Below are 15559 nucleotides of genomic sequence, written 5' to 3'. Positions count from 1 at the left end.
TGGTGTGACTAGTTTTATATTTGCATGAACTTTCGGCTAGGGGGCCTTGGAACTCTTTCCCTGGTACCCGAGACAAAACCTAACCAAATTCCTAATTGGATCCCATCACTACAGTGGTTGGGCGGTTGGCTAACCCATGGGATCGCGGATGGGGTTAGGCGCTGGACTGATGGATCCGTAAATCGAGACTCAAATTCTGTTACTACGATAGATAAAGCAAATCCCGGATAGTAATTGTTCTATGGATAGGAATCAAAGGCTGTGCCTCTTGATGGGGAAAAAGGCGTTGATTCCAATGATCCAAGTGCAAGTTTCTTCCTTGATCTGACCAAGTATCTTTATAGATGCAATCGGATCTCTTTGATCAGTAAGGGTTTGACTACGTTAGAGTAAAAGTTTTCTTGGTGGAATCACCCGTGCTTTCCGGTAAAGGAAGTTTTTTCGGGTTCGGTTTTGGAACAACCGACGGATTAGTCTCTTATCCGGATATCCGTGGGTGAGGCCCCGAATGTGGGACCCCTGTCCCACGCGCGAGAAGTGCTACTTCTGCTGCCAGTATCCTGAATCCGTTGCTCGGTGGGAACAAGGGGATCTCACAGTTGGTATCAGAGCGAACTGGTTAATAAAGATCAACTGAGAAGCCAAATATGTCAAAAATTTATCAAGAAGCACAAAAAGGTTGTAATTGTGTGATATAATTCATACAATTTGATATTCAAACTGAAATTCATAATTTGGTAATTGGGTCTTCAGATGGAAATACCGCAATTATATAGAATCCCTGACTTGCTTGAGGCCTAGACATGATGGTATTTACCTTATAATTCCAAGGGCCGTGACTACCGTATATATCGAGAGTATAACTGTAGCTCTTTACTGACAGTATATACGAGTAAATCTAAGACTTGAAATTATAAGCGTTAATGCTATCCAGATGATGAATTCGAATGTGGTTGATATGATTTTTAATTCTGTTTGAGAATTGATGAATTGATTTGGATTCTGATTGAAAAATGATGATTTTTGAAATTTAGTTGAAATGTAATAAGCTGAGCGAAACCACAATGAGGATGAATGGGACGAGTCCCTGTATTCATAACTGGAATAATGATAATGAATTCAGCAAATCACTATGAGGTTAGTGGATTGTGCTGTCAGATTGCTACTGTTAACACTTGACCGGTAGATCAAGTTAAGGGATGACAAATTGAGAACTTGCTTGACTGAAATTCCCGTGGAGGAATGTTCAGAAGGAAATTTTTCGGTCTAATGGACCATTATCATGTTAAAGATATGAATGATATGATCTGAATGAATTGTTATTTAATGATGAGTTCTATATAAGGAATATTTATTCTAGTATTCTGTCGGGTTGACCAGAATATAAGGAACCCCAGAATAAAATTGAATCTTAAGAAAAAGAGTTGTCCTCTTCCTTGCAAGATGAGGACATCTCGCACTTTTCAAGGGGTAGAATGTAAGATTCTTCTCCCAGCCTTCGAGGTATACAGGAGTAAGAATCTCCCTAAGATATTAATTGTAATCCTAGAGAAATTGATTTTTATATCATGCATAATTGAAATTCATGCATGGAGGTATGCATAAAAGATTATTATTTTAATATAAAAGTGTTACTTTTACCATATTTGAATTTCATGCATAGAGGTATGCATAAAAGATGATTATTTTATTATAAAAGTGTTACTTTTATCATATTTGAATTTCATGCAGTGGTATGCATAAAGGATGATTATTTTATTATAAAAGTGTTACTTTTATCATATTTGGATTTCATGCATAGAGGTATGCATAAAAGTTGATTATTTTATTATAAAAGTGTTACTTTTATCACAATTGAATTTCATGCATAGAAGTATGCATAAGAGTTGATTATTTTATTATAAAAGTGTTACTTTTATCATAATTGGATTTCATGCATAGAGGTATGCATAAAAGTTGATTATTTTATTATAAAAATGTTACTTTTATCACAATTGAATTTCATGCATAGAAGTATGCATAAGAGTTGATTATTTTATTATAAAAGTGTTACTTTTATCACACTTGAATTTCATGCATAGAGGTATGCATAAACGTTGATTACTTTATTATAAAAGTGTTAGTTTTATTTTATTTGGATTTCATGCATAGAGGTATGCATAAAAGTTGATTATTTTATTATAAAAGTGTTACTTTTATCACAATTGAATTTCATGCATAGAAGTATGCATAAGAGTTGATTATTTTATTATAAAAGTGTTACTTTTATCATATTTGGATTTCATGCATAGAAGTATGCATAAAAGATATTCTTTTTATACTAAAAGTGTGATTTTCATCATAAATGGATTTTATGCATAATTTAGATGCATAAGAGAAATTCTTTTATTCTAAAAGTGTAATTCTTACCAAATTGAATTTATGCATAGGAAGATGCATAAAAGATTGATTCAAAAGTGTCATTCTCATCTAAATTGAATTTATGCATAGGAAGATGCATAAAAGATTGAATTTTAATTCAAAAGTGTCATTTTCATTTAAAATGAATTTATGCATAGGAAGATGCATAAAAGATTGATTTTTACTTCGAAGGTATTAATCTCCTTAAATGGAATTTATGCATAAATAAATGTGTAAAGAAATCTTATATCAAATATAAGAATTCTCTTGTATTCTATAAATAGATATGAGATGTGATAGGATGTGATAAGAGGTGTATAAGATGTGATAAGATGCTTATGAAATAAGTTAAGAGGTGATAAGATGAATTAAGATGTGATAAGATGTGTATGGGATGAGGTAAGAAGTGTATGTGATAGGATAAGATGTATATGGGTTGTGATAGGGCGAGAATGGATGTGATGTAAAAGATTAGATGTGAAGGTATATGGGGTTATATGAATGGGTGTGTGGATGTAAATGAGGATGTGGATGTATGCATATGGATGTGTATGTATGGATGTATGCATGTAGATGTGGATGTGTATGTATGGATGTATGTATGTGGATGTGGATGTATGAGTAAAGATGTGAAAATGGAGGTAAGCATGTAGATGTGGATGTATGGATGTGAATGTGGATGTGGATGTATGGATGTGGATATGGATGTGAATGTATGATATGTAATGTGAAGGAATCTGAAGTGAAGGGATGGAAAATGATGTGATTAGATGAGTACACATATAAATGGAATGTGGAATAAGTAATGTGGATTAATGAGGGATAATGTGTAAAAATGAGAGTTAATATAGAAATTGTATTTGTAAACTGTTTGTAAATGCTATTTGTAAATGGCTGTTTTATGTCAAGAATGCTGGGGAAGCATTTTGACCGTCTTGCGATTAAGGTCGTGGAGACCTAACTGATAAAGTTGCAACTGCTGACGGAGAGTCAATGGAGGACGTCTCGCGTAGCAAGGTCGGCCGAGGTCTTGACCAGCCTCGGTTCGATTAAAATGGTGAGCTTCCGATACGGTGGATGAGGGGCCAAGGAAGCGGCCTATGAGTGAAGCTCTAGGTCACCTGCGAAGGATCCTAGAGGGTGCTGACCATACGGTGCTCGGGCTCTGGGTCACCCAGGATACCCACGCGTGCGTCGAGAAAGATATTGGAACAAGGAGTAAGAGTTGTTTTCTGAAACCGGGCATGGATCTGGTTGATTGACCTTGCTGGTCTTCAATGGATGAGTCCATTGCTCTTTTTATGGATCTATTGGTTGATATTGCTGATCTTCAACGAGAGTCCATCTTGATTTTTATAAGTGATTATATTGTCGAGTATTATGGGCTAGGAACTATTGAAAAGGCCCCTGAGTGGACAGGTGGTGAGCGTTCTAGTTGCCAATGATGCCATAGATACTCTGATGAAGGAATGATGGGAATTTGAATCAACCGGATGAATTGAAAGATTGTCACCAGTGACATAATGGTTTTCATTAAAGGATTGTTTTAAAGTTAGCTGATGCTGAGAAAAAGGCAATTTCATATTGGGTGTGTAAGTGGTGTGACTAGTTTTATATTTGCATGAACTTCCGGCTAGGGGGCCTTGGAACTCTTTTCCCTGGTACTACCCGGGACAAAACCTAACCAAATTCCTAATTGGATCCCATCACTACAGTGGTTGGGCGGTTGGCTAACCCATGGGATCGGATGGGGTTAGGCTGGACTGATGGATCCGTAAATCGAGACTAAACTTTTGTTATTATGATAGATAAAGTAAATCCCAGACAGTAATTGTTCTATGGATAGGAATCAACGGCTGTGCCTCTTGAATGGGGAAAAAAGCGTTGATCCCAATGATCCAAGTGCAAGTTTCTTCTTTGATCTGATCAAGTATCTTGTAGATGTAAGTGGATGAGCTTGATCAGAAATGATCTTGACTACGTTAGAGTAAAAAGTTATCCTGGTGGAATCACCCGTGCTTTCCGGTAAAGAAAGTTTTTCCGAGTTCGGTTTTGGAACAACCGACAGATTAGTCTCTTATCCGGATATCCGTGGGTGAGGCCCCGAATGTGGGACACCTGTCCCGCGCGCGAGAAGTGCTACTTCCATTGCCAGTATCTTGCATCCGTTGCTCGGTGGGAACAGGGATCTCACAATTGGTATCAGAGTGAATTGGTTAATAAAGATCAACTAAGAAGCCAAATATGTCAAAAATTTATCAAGAAGCACAAAAAGGTTGTAATTGTGTGATATAATTCATACAATTTGATATTCAAACTGAAATTCGTAACTTGGTAATTGGGTCTTCAGATGGAAGTACCGCAATTATATAGAATCCCTGACTTGCTTGAGGCCTAGACATGATGGTATTTACCTTATAATTCCAAGGACCGTGACTACCGTATATACCGAGAGTATAACTGCAGCTCTTTACTGACAGTATATACGAGTAAATCTAACACTTGAAATTATAAGCGTTAATGCTATCCAGATGATGAATTCGAATGTGGTTGATATGATTTTTAATTCTGTTTGAGAATTGATGAATTGATTTGGATTCTGATTGAAAAATGATGATTTCCGAAATTTAGTTGAAATGTAATAAGCTGAGCGAAACCACAATGAGGATGAATGGGACGAGTCCCTGTGATGATATTCATAACTAGAATGATGATAATGAAATCAGCAAATCACTATGAGATTAGTGGGTTGTGCTGTCAAATTGTTACTGTTAACACTTGATCGGTAGATCAAGTTAAGGGATGACAAATTGAGAACTTGCTTGACTGAAATTCCCATGGAGGAATGTTCAGAAGGAAATTTTTCGGTCTAATGGACCATTATCATGTTAAAGATATAAATGATAAGATCTGAATGAATTATTATTTAATTATGAGTTCTATATAAGGGATATTTATCCCAGTATTCTGTTGGGTTGACCAGAATATAAGGAGCCCCAGAATAAAATTGGATCTTAAGAAAAAGAGTTGTCCTCTACCTTGCAAGATGAGGACATCTCGCACTTTTCAAGTGGGGTAGAATGTAAGATTCTTCTCCCAGCCTTTGAGGTATACAGGAGTAAGAATCTCCCTTTTTGATCTTATAATTATTCCCTCTCTAAAATAAAAGAAAGATTCTGTTTAAAAAAGGAAGACCCTTTCCCTAGAATACTTCTCAGGAGTTCCACCTGTTTTAAGGATTCAGAACAATGAGTTCAGAAGTAAAAATCGGTGTTTTGGATACCAAGGTTTTGGTCTTCATTCGAGTATGGCCCAAAAGAAGTTCTTTATCTATTGGGGAGTTTAAGAAGTTATCCCTAAGATATTGTGAGCCTTATCTGAATTCAAAGAAAGTAAGTGACTTAGCTTACGAGCTTCTTTTATCTCCTCATCTCAAAGTTCTTAATGCCTTCTATAGAAAATTGGGCCAAACCCAAATCATGGAAAGACGGTAAAACTTCAGTGGCAAGTTACCGTTGGCTTCTAAGTTACGCTAGCTCCTTCCTTTATATAAGTCGTAACTTTTACTTGTCGCTCACAGTAATCTTACTCCCATCTCTATCTTTCTTAATCTCCTTCATGGCTTGGCAACAAGAATTAGTTTTATCCATGATGATTTCTCACCTTCAAGACACAAGAGAGTCTGTGAAGAAAGATTTTATAGAACAGTATGAGCGCTCACTTTTTCCTCACCTAGGAACTTCTATAGCTCAGACCAAATGGCAAACCTATCAAAACATAACTAGGGTAACACCCTGGGGTCAGCAGCACTTTCGTAACAATGTTCGCTTGGCCATGGTTATTGAAGCTTTGGGTTTGGGTCCCCGATACTACTGCGTATATACATCTTGGGTTTTCTAAGCAGGTCTTCTTACTGGCGTGTTTTCTTCCTCATGAGAAGATATGCCTTTACCCCATTTTTGGCTTACCTCTCAGAGGTCCTTTTGTTAGATCACCTCATACCACTGAGATAGGTGCGGCAATAACCAACAGAATTATTCCCATAGATGAGTTACCTTATACATGCGCAGCTTGTGAGTACTGCTTTTGTGATCATATGATGGACGGGCTTATGGAAGTGTAAAGAGTTCTTGTATCTTTACTGTATAAGTTCCGAGAATGAATAAAGTTTAAATCTTGTTCTTATTTTGAATCTTGCTCTCCTTGAGACTTTTCTTGGTGGTTAATCTTTATTCGTGCATCTTGCGAAATTATCCCAAGTTGCGAGATGAGGACATCTCACGTTTTTTTAAGTGGGGTAGAATGTAAGATTCCTCCCCCAACTCCCTTTTTGATATCTAGTATCTTCCCCTGTAATCAATCCCTCTTCAGAAATATAAAGACCTTGTTTCTAACTGTTTTAACCTAGACAGAGAAAATATTCTAGAGAGAGAATAATCAGATTTTTAATATTTTTGGATAGAAAATTATCTCATCTTATTAAAATAAGTTCCCCTGAAACAGAAATTCAAAAAGAACTTTCCAATGTGCAATTGGAATTAATTGGAAATGGGTATAAAGGACCTTAGCCTAAGGGTCTAGATTTTCAGAAATTTTTGGATTATGGTCCAATTAGGGTTCCTATGGGCCAATAGCATCAATCCATGTGTAGGGAGGAGATAAATCCAATTTGTAAAAGAAGATACCCAAAAATGAGTAAATGCTCACATAAGATGAAGAGTTGAAAATGTACAAGGTTTATTAGTAAAAAACTATGAGCAATATTAAAAAATATGAGATATTTTGGGTATCCAAAAATGAGTAAATGCTCACATAAGATGAAGAGTTGAAAATGTACAAGGTTTATTAGTTAAAAACTATGAGCAATATTAAAAATATGAGATATTTTGGGTATCCAAAAAGGAGTAAATGCTCACATAAGATGAAGAGTTAAAAATGTACAAGGTTTATTAGTAAAAAACTATGAGCAATATTAAAAATATGAGATATTTTGGGTATCCAAAAATGAGTAAATGCTCACACAAGATGAAGAGTTGAAAATGTACAAGGTTTATTAGTAAAAAACTATGAGCAATATTAAAAATATGAGATATTTTGGGTATAATGATTCCATTTTGACACATATGTAAGGAAGGTGAGTTCTTTCAAGGATGTGCATATTTCACATGCTTGAATGAGTTTTAAACTAAAAAATAATGTGATATTTTTATCTCTCCTCTCTCTTGAACCAAACCAAATCAAAATGGAACCAAACCGAATCAAAAAGTAACCAAACTAGGTCCAAATCTAGTCCAAATTCAACCAAACTAAATTTGAAAAATTCTAGAATTCAGTTAGCTTTGGTTAGAGCTTCCCTCTCCTATAAATAGAACATGAGTCCTTTGAAAAAATATAGAAGAATTTTACTATACTAGAGTTATGCTGAAATAATGCTAATTTCTACTATTCTCTAAAATTCTCTCCAAATTGAAGAAATTGGAGCTTCCCTCTTTCTTCAATCCCCATTAGTGGCTCCATCAACATACTTAACCAATTGATTGGTTGGGGGCCTCTACCGTGAACAAAGAATCAAGCAAATTGTAAGGTAAATGGTGAATTTTGATCTTTCTATAATTTCTCAATGCTTCTCTCTTCTCAACCCCTCTCAAGCTTGAGAAGCTTAATTGGAATGGTTTTTGAATGCTATTGAAGTTAATTGATGAATGGTAGTGAAGAGGTACATAATTTGATGAATGCTATTGAAGTTAATTGATTAATGATAGTTAAGAATTACATAAATTTCCATTTATGCTTAATTCAAATGGTTTTTATGTAAATTCTCTCTCTCACTCAAGAAATGGTCATACTCATGACCCATTCTCAATCCAAATGAAGCTTTTCATAAAGCTTTTCCTTAATCCAAGATTAGTCTATGCTTGAGGCCAAATTAATGGCTTTTTTCGATGCTTTTAGTTTATGTATATTGATGATTCAGTCCATTATGGATTAATGATCCAATTAGGGATCATTCTAATTATTTTCTTAATGATAAGCTTTATCCCTTAGAAAAATTGAGATTTATCAGTTATAGCAGCGGAGCTATGGCAAAATGTTTATAAAAATTACGCATAAAATAATTTCATTCAAAGCATAAAAAGAGGACTTCCTACCATATTCTAGGAATTATCATCCTAGATTAATTGAAAGATATTCATTGTAATCCTAGAGAAATTGATTTTTATGTCATGCATAATTGAAATTCATGCATGGAGGTATGCATAAAAGATTATTATTTTAATGTAAAAGTGTTACTTTTATCATATTTGAATTTCATGCATAGAGGTATGCATAAAAGATGATTATTTTATTATAAAAGTGTTACTTTTATCATATTTGAATTTCATGCATAGTGGTATGCATAAAAGATGATTATTTTATTATAAAAGTGTTACTTTTATCATATTTGGATTTCATGCATAGAGGTATGCATAAAAGTTGATTATTTTATTATAAAAGTGTTACTTTTATCACAATTGAATTTTATGCATAGAGGTACATGTATAAGAGTTGATTATTTTATTATAAAAGTGTTACTTTTATCATAATTGGATTTCATGCATAGAGGTATGCATAAAAGTTGATTATTTTATTATAAAAGTGTTACTTTTATCACAATTGAATTTCATGCATAGAAGTATGCATAAGAGTTGATTATTTTATTATAAAAGTGTTACTTTTATCACACTTGAATTTCATGCATAGAGGTATGCATAAAAGTTAATTATTTTATTATAAAAGTGTTACTTTTATCACAATTGAATTTCATGCATAGAAGTATGCATAAGAGTTGATTATTTTATTATAAAAGTGTAAAGATTGAATTTTAATTCAAACGTGTCATTTTCATTTAAAATGAATTTATGCATAGGAAGATGCATAAAAGATTGATTTTTACTTCGAAGGTATTAATCTCCTTAAATGGAATTTATGCATAAATAAATGTGTAAAGAAATCTTATATCAAATATAAGAATTTTCTTGTATTCTATAAATAGATATGAGATGCGATAGGATGTGATAAGAGGTATATTAGATGTGATAAGAGGTGATAAGATGCTTATGAAATAAGTTAAGAGGTGATAAGATGAATTAAGATGTGATAAGATATGTATGGGATGAGGTAAGAAGTGTATGTGATAGGATAAGATGTATATGGGTTGTGATAGGGCGAGAATGGATGTGATGTAAAAGATTAGATGTGAAGGCATATGGGGTTATATGAATGGGAATGTGGAAATGGATGTATGTATGTGGATGTGTGGATGTGGAGATGGGAGTGTGGATGTATGAATGTGAAAATGGATGTATGCATGAAGATGTATATGCATAGATGTGAATGTGGATGTAGATGTGGCTGTATAGATGTGAATGTGGAATGTGGATGTATGTATGTATGTGGATGTATAGATGTGAATGGAAATGTGGATGTGAATGTATGAATGTGGATGTAGATGTGGATGTGAATGTATGTGAATGTGGATGTAGATGTGGATGTATAGATGTGAATGTGGAATGTGGAATGTGGATGTGGATGTAGATGTGGATGTATAGATGTGGATGTGGAATGTGGATGTGGATGTATGTATGTATGTGGATGTAGATGTATGTATGTATGTGGATGTAGATGTGGATGTATAGATGTGAATGGGAATGTGGATGTATGTATGTATGTATGTGGATGTGGATGTATGAATAAGGACGTGATAGTGGATGTATGCATGTAGATGTGGATGTATGGATATGGATATGGATGTGTATGTATGAATGTGGATATGGGATGTGGATGTATAAATGAGGATGTGAAAATGGAGGTAAGCATGTAGATGTGGATGTATGGATGTGAATGTGGATGTGGATGTGGATGTATGGATGTGGATATGGATGTGAATATATGATATGTAATGTGAAGGAATCTGAAGTGAAGAGATGGAAAATGATGTGATTAGATGGGTACACATATAAATGGAATGTGGAATAAGTAATGTGGATTAATGAGGGATAATGTGAAAAAATGAGAGTTAATATAAAAATTATATTTGTAAACTGTTTGTAAATGCTGTTTGTAAATGGCTGTTTTATGTCAAGAATGCTGGGGAAGCATTTTGACCGTCTTGCGATTAAGGTCGTGGAGGCCTAACTGATAAAGTTGCAACTGCTGACGGAGAGTCAATGGAGGACGTCTCGCGTAGCAAGGTCGGTCGAGGTCTTGACCAGCCTCGGTTCGATTAAAATGGTGAGCTTCCGGTACGGTGGATGAGGGGCCAAGGAAGCGGCCTATGAGTGAAGCGCTAGGTCACCTGCGAAGGATCCTAGAGGGTGCTGACCATACGGTGCTCGGCGGGCTCTGGGTCGCCCAAGATACCCACGCGTGCGTCGAGGAAGATATTGGAACAAGGAGTAAGAGTTGTTTTCTGAAACCAGGCATGGATCTGGTTGATTGACCTTGCTAGTCTTCAATGGATGAGTCCATGGCTCTTTTTATGGATCTATTGGTTGATCTTGCTGATCTTCAATGAGAGTCCATCTTGATTTTTATAAGTGATTATATTGCCGAGTATTATGGGCTAGGAACTATTGAAAAGGCCCCTGAGTGGACAGGTGGTGAGCGTTCTAGTTACCAATGATGCCATAGATACTCTGATGAAGGAATGATGGGAATTTGAATCAACCGGATAAATTGGAAGATTGTCACCAGTGACATAATGGTTTTCATTAAAGGATTGTTTTAAAGTTAGCTGATGCTGAGAAAAAAGGCAATTTCATATTGGGTGTGTAAGTGGTGTGACTAGTTTTATATTTGCATGAACTTCCGGCTAGGGAGCCTTGGAACTCTTTTCCCTGGTACCCGGGACAAAACCTAACCAAATTCCTAATTGGATCCCATCACTACAGTGGTTGGGCGGTTGGCTAACCCATGGGATCGGATGGGGTTAGGCTGGACTGATGGATCCATAAATCGAGACTCAACTTTTGTTATTACGATAGATAAAGTAAATCCCGGATAGTAATTGTTCTATGGATAGGAATCAACGGCTGTGCCTCTTGAATGGGAAAAAAAGCGTTGATCCCAATGATCCAAGTGCAAGTTTCTTCTTTGATCTGATCAAGTATCTTGTAGATGTAATTGACTACGTTAGAGTAAAAAGTTATCCTGGTGGAATCACCCGTGCTTTCCGGTAAAGGAAGTTTTTCCGGGTTCGGTTTTGGAACAACCGACGGATTAGTCTCTTATCCGGATATCCGTGGGTGAGGCCCCGAATGTGGGACCCCTATCCTGCGCGAGAAGTGCTACTTCCGCTGCCAGTATCCTGAATCCGTTGCTCGGTGGGAACAGGGATCTCACACTATGTAAGTTTTCAGTTTTGATTTTCTTTTGAATACAATGGGTATATCTTAAATCCGTATCCCAATACTTCTAGATCACAGGTCTAAAATTCCAACAGAATTTTCTAAATTCTGTAACCTTGATCCTTAGATCAGAATCAAGGGTCTTAACTTGATTTCGGTGGGTGATTTTCTGAATTCTGTAACCTTGATCCTTAGATCAAAATCAAGGGTCTTAACTTGATTTCAGATTCGGTGGGTGATTTGATGGGGGTGATTTGAGTGAAATTTTCTTGAAGTGGTCACATCGTCTTTTCTTGAAACTGACGAAGGAGATTAAGTCTTGGTTTATAGTCTGATTTAGGGTTTGAGTCTGGAAAGGTTCTCCCTGAACTAACTTTCTCGAAGGGTAATATTTTAATTGCTACTTTACTGAATTTCAATCATTGAGTATTTTTCTTACTTGAATTTAAAACTAATCATGAATTCCTATGAGGAATAAATTAATCATTTATCTAAAATTCTGACTTCGATAGTTTTTTTGAATTTTCTCATTACCATCTTAGAGAATATGAAACGGTAGAATTTTCTCTCACAGAGTATTTACCTATTCATTTACCAATATTCATGGGATTTAAACATAGGATTAAAGAGAACTCTTATTTTGATATAAAAATTTTGTATGCATCTATTTATGCATAAAATTTAACTTCTATGGAAATAACACTTTTATATAAAAGAAAATCCTTTTATGCATCTATTTATGTAAAAAAAATCAATTTTGATGAAAGTAACACTTTTATAATAAAAAAAATTCTTTTATGCATCATTTTATGCATAAAAATCAATATTGGTAAAAGTAACACTTTTATAATAAAAAATTTCTTTTATACATCGATTTATGCATAAAAATCAATATTGGTGAAAGTAACACTTTTATAATAAAAAATTCTTTTATGCATCATTTTATGCATAAAAATCAATATTGGTGAAAGTAACACTTATAATTAAAAAATTTCTTTTATGCATCATTTTATGCATAAAGATCAATATTGATGAAAGTAACACTTTTATAATAAAAATTTTATTTCCAGTATGCATCTTTCTATGCATAGAATTTAAATCTAATGAAAATCACTCTTTTATAATTAAAAAATAACCAATATGCATCTTTCTATGCATAGAATTTAAATCTAATGAAAATCACTCTTTTATAATAAAAAAGATAACCAATATGCATCTTTCTATGCATAGATTTTAAATTTTAATGGAAATAACACTTCTATAATAAAAATATTTCTACTATGCATTTTTCTATACCTAGAATGAAAATAACACTTTTAGAATACACAAATGGTGGGGATTCCTCTTTTTTAATAATAAAAGATAAAACTTATTTCACAAAATTTAAGAAAATTTCACCATAACCTCCTTTGTATGGCTGACCATTTTTTAATTTTTTCTATCCTCAAATTACTTAAAAATTGTCCCAAATGATTTAAAGCATTCTAAACTGATCAAATTCCACTTTTAAAAGAAAAACAATATGAAAAGTTTAATTCTAACAATTTGATTACTTATCTAGGATAAAGAAAGGTTAAATTTAAGAATGAAGAGAGGGGGAAAGCCTTTCCAACAAGGCATAACATCATTTTTTCATTTTAAAGAAAACAAAAATTAGAAAACCATTAAAAGGAATAAAGAAAAAGTAAGATTTCTAGCTTACTTGAATTTCAGTGAGCTTTCCTTTGGCTTGATGGTTTGAGGGATCTACTCTTGTTTGCAATAAGAGTGGCCACCAATTCTTTTGAAGAGGGAAAGGTCAAAAACTAATGAATTATCAATAAATTCATAGTTTTTGGCTCTGGGGTGGAGTAGAGTAACAGTGCATAAAACACTATTAAGCTTCTACAAAGGGGGAGGCTTCTATTTATAGGAAAAAGTGAGCTTCTAACCAAGCAAACTGATTCTAGAATTTTCCAGATCAATTTGGTCAATTTCATTTTTGGGTCAATTTAGCTTACTTTTTCGAACTAGACTTGAATTAGGAGAGAGGAGAGATGAAATATCTCAATATTTGAGAATTTAAAACTCCACCACACATGTGAAATAGGCGCCTCCTTCATGAGGGGGAATCTCCACTCTGAGGTGCCAAAAATTTAATTTTTTTATATTTCCTTGGTCCTTAGTCCACTCTTCATCTTATGTGAGTCTTTACTCATTTTTGGGGGGATTTTCTTTATTTCTTCAATTTATCTCCTCCATATATTTGGATGAATCTGATTGGCCCCTCAGAACCTTAATTTAAAATTTTCAAAAAATCTGGACCCTTAGGATAAGGTCTTTTGAACAGATTATAATTTATTTCTAATGCACCTTCTAAAATTTTTTTTGAACTTCTGTTTTGGGAGAATTTATTTTTATAAGAAGAGATATTTTTCCATCCAAAAATATCTAAAATCTGAATAATCTCTCTCTAGAATATTTTCTCTCTCTAGGTCAAAATAGGTAAAAACAAGATCTTTTATTATTTTGAAGAGGGAATTGATTACAAGGGAAGATACTGGACATCTTGAGGGGTTGGGGAGGAATCTTACAATGATCAACTTCAAAAATCAAACTACAGCCTTTATGGCCGGATCTGGTATTCTTTGCAATGGTCGAATAGTCAGGTTGTATGCCAAAATCTTCCAGGCGAGGGTTGTGACCATCTATTTCTATTCCATAATACCCACCCCTAGTATATGCACTGGATTTTTCTTTTGCCATTTGCGAAAATAATAACTTATCATAAATGTAACAATTCTAATTTTCAGAAGATCTGCTAGGTGTGGATTCACTAGCTTGGTGTGTCACGCCACATTATCCCTTAAAGTTCCTTCTCCACCCATCAGCATCAATTCCTCCATGTCTGGCATCTAGGTTCGCAGAGGGTACAAAACATACGGTTGCCACCTTGACCCTATTGTAGAGTAGGCTTCCGGTAGGATCCTGCGTGTGGGCTCAAAAGGTGTTATCTGGATGAGTACTTTGAGCATCAATTTTGGCTTTAATAGTGGGTTCCCTGCTCGGATGAGGCATCCATACTCTGTACTGCAAAGATTCCTATATATTTTCATCAATAAAAGGTGTTATGTCATTCCGAGGGTGTAGAGTATGCACCTCATCGAGCTACCTATGTGGAGATACATTTGTTGCCGGTAACTCGTCGTGGGGGTTGAGAGTGTTCGTGGGAAATTTAACACAGGTGGTAAAGAGAAACACAAAAAATATACACTTTGCCTCAGTTTTGCTAATAGGAGATACACTAGGATAAGGATTTAGAAGCTTACTAGAGAGGGAAGTAAACATGGGATATGCTACAGAAGTGGAGGACCCGGAGATTTCTTCTTGCCCTTCCCTTGCACTGTGTGGGTGGAGGTTGGGGAGAGGTTTAATAGTTTTCATAAATTTTTGGAGTTTTGTGATTTTTTCTAGGGCTACATTTGGATATTATATATGGGCATGATCAAAATCACTCGGGGGGTGGTGCACTTCTAAAAAATCATATGTATCACATGCGTTCAAGGGGGATTTAAAAAACCCCTTAACTAAAATGTTTCCCCCAATAAAACCACCCCTCGTTACTTATGAACTAACACTTTTTTTTGAAGTTGAATTAAAATACCCCTCCTATTATTGTAATCCTGTTAAAATTTTTCCAAAATTTGAATTAAAATACCCCTCCTTTTGATCGCACGTGGTACGCTAAAATTTTTTGAGGTGACCCCCCTCGAGCAAAATCATAAAGTACATTA

The sequence above is a fragment of the Cibotium barometz genome, chromosome 59, assembly GCF_041138505.1.
Source record: "Cibotium barometz isolate CiBa-2024 chromosome 59, ASM4113850v1, whole genome shotgun sequence".
Taxonomy (NCBI): Eukaryota; Viridiplantae; Streptophyta; class Polypodiopsida; order Cyatheales; family Cibotiaceae; genus Cibotium; species Cibotium barometz.
This window is presented reverse-complemented; position numbering follows the sequence as displayed.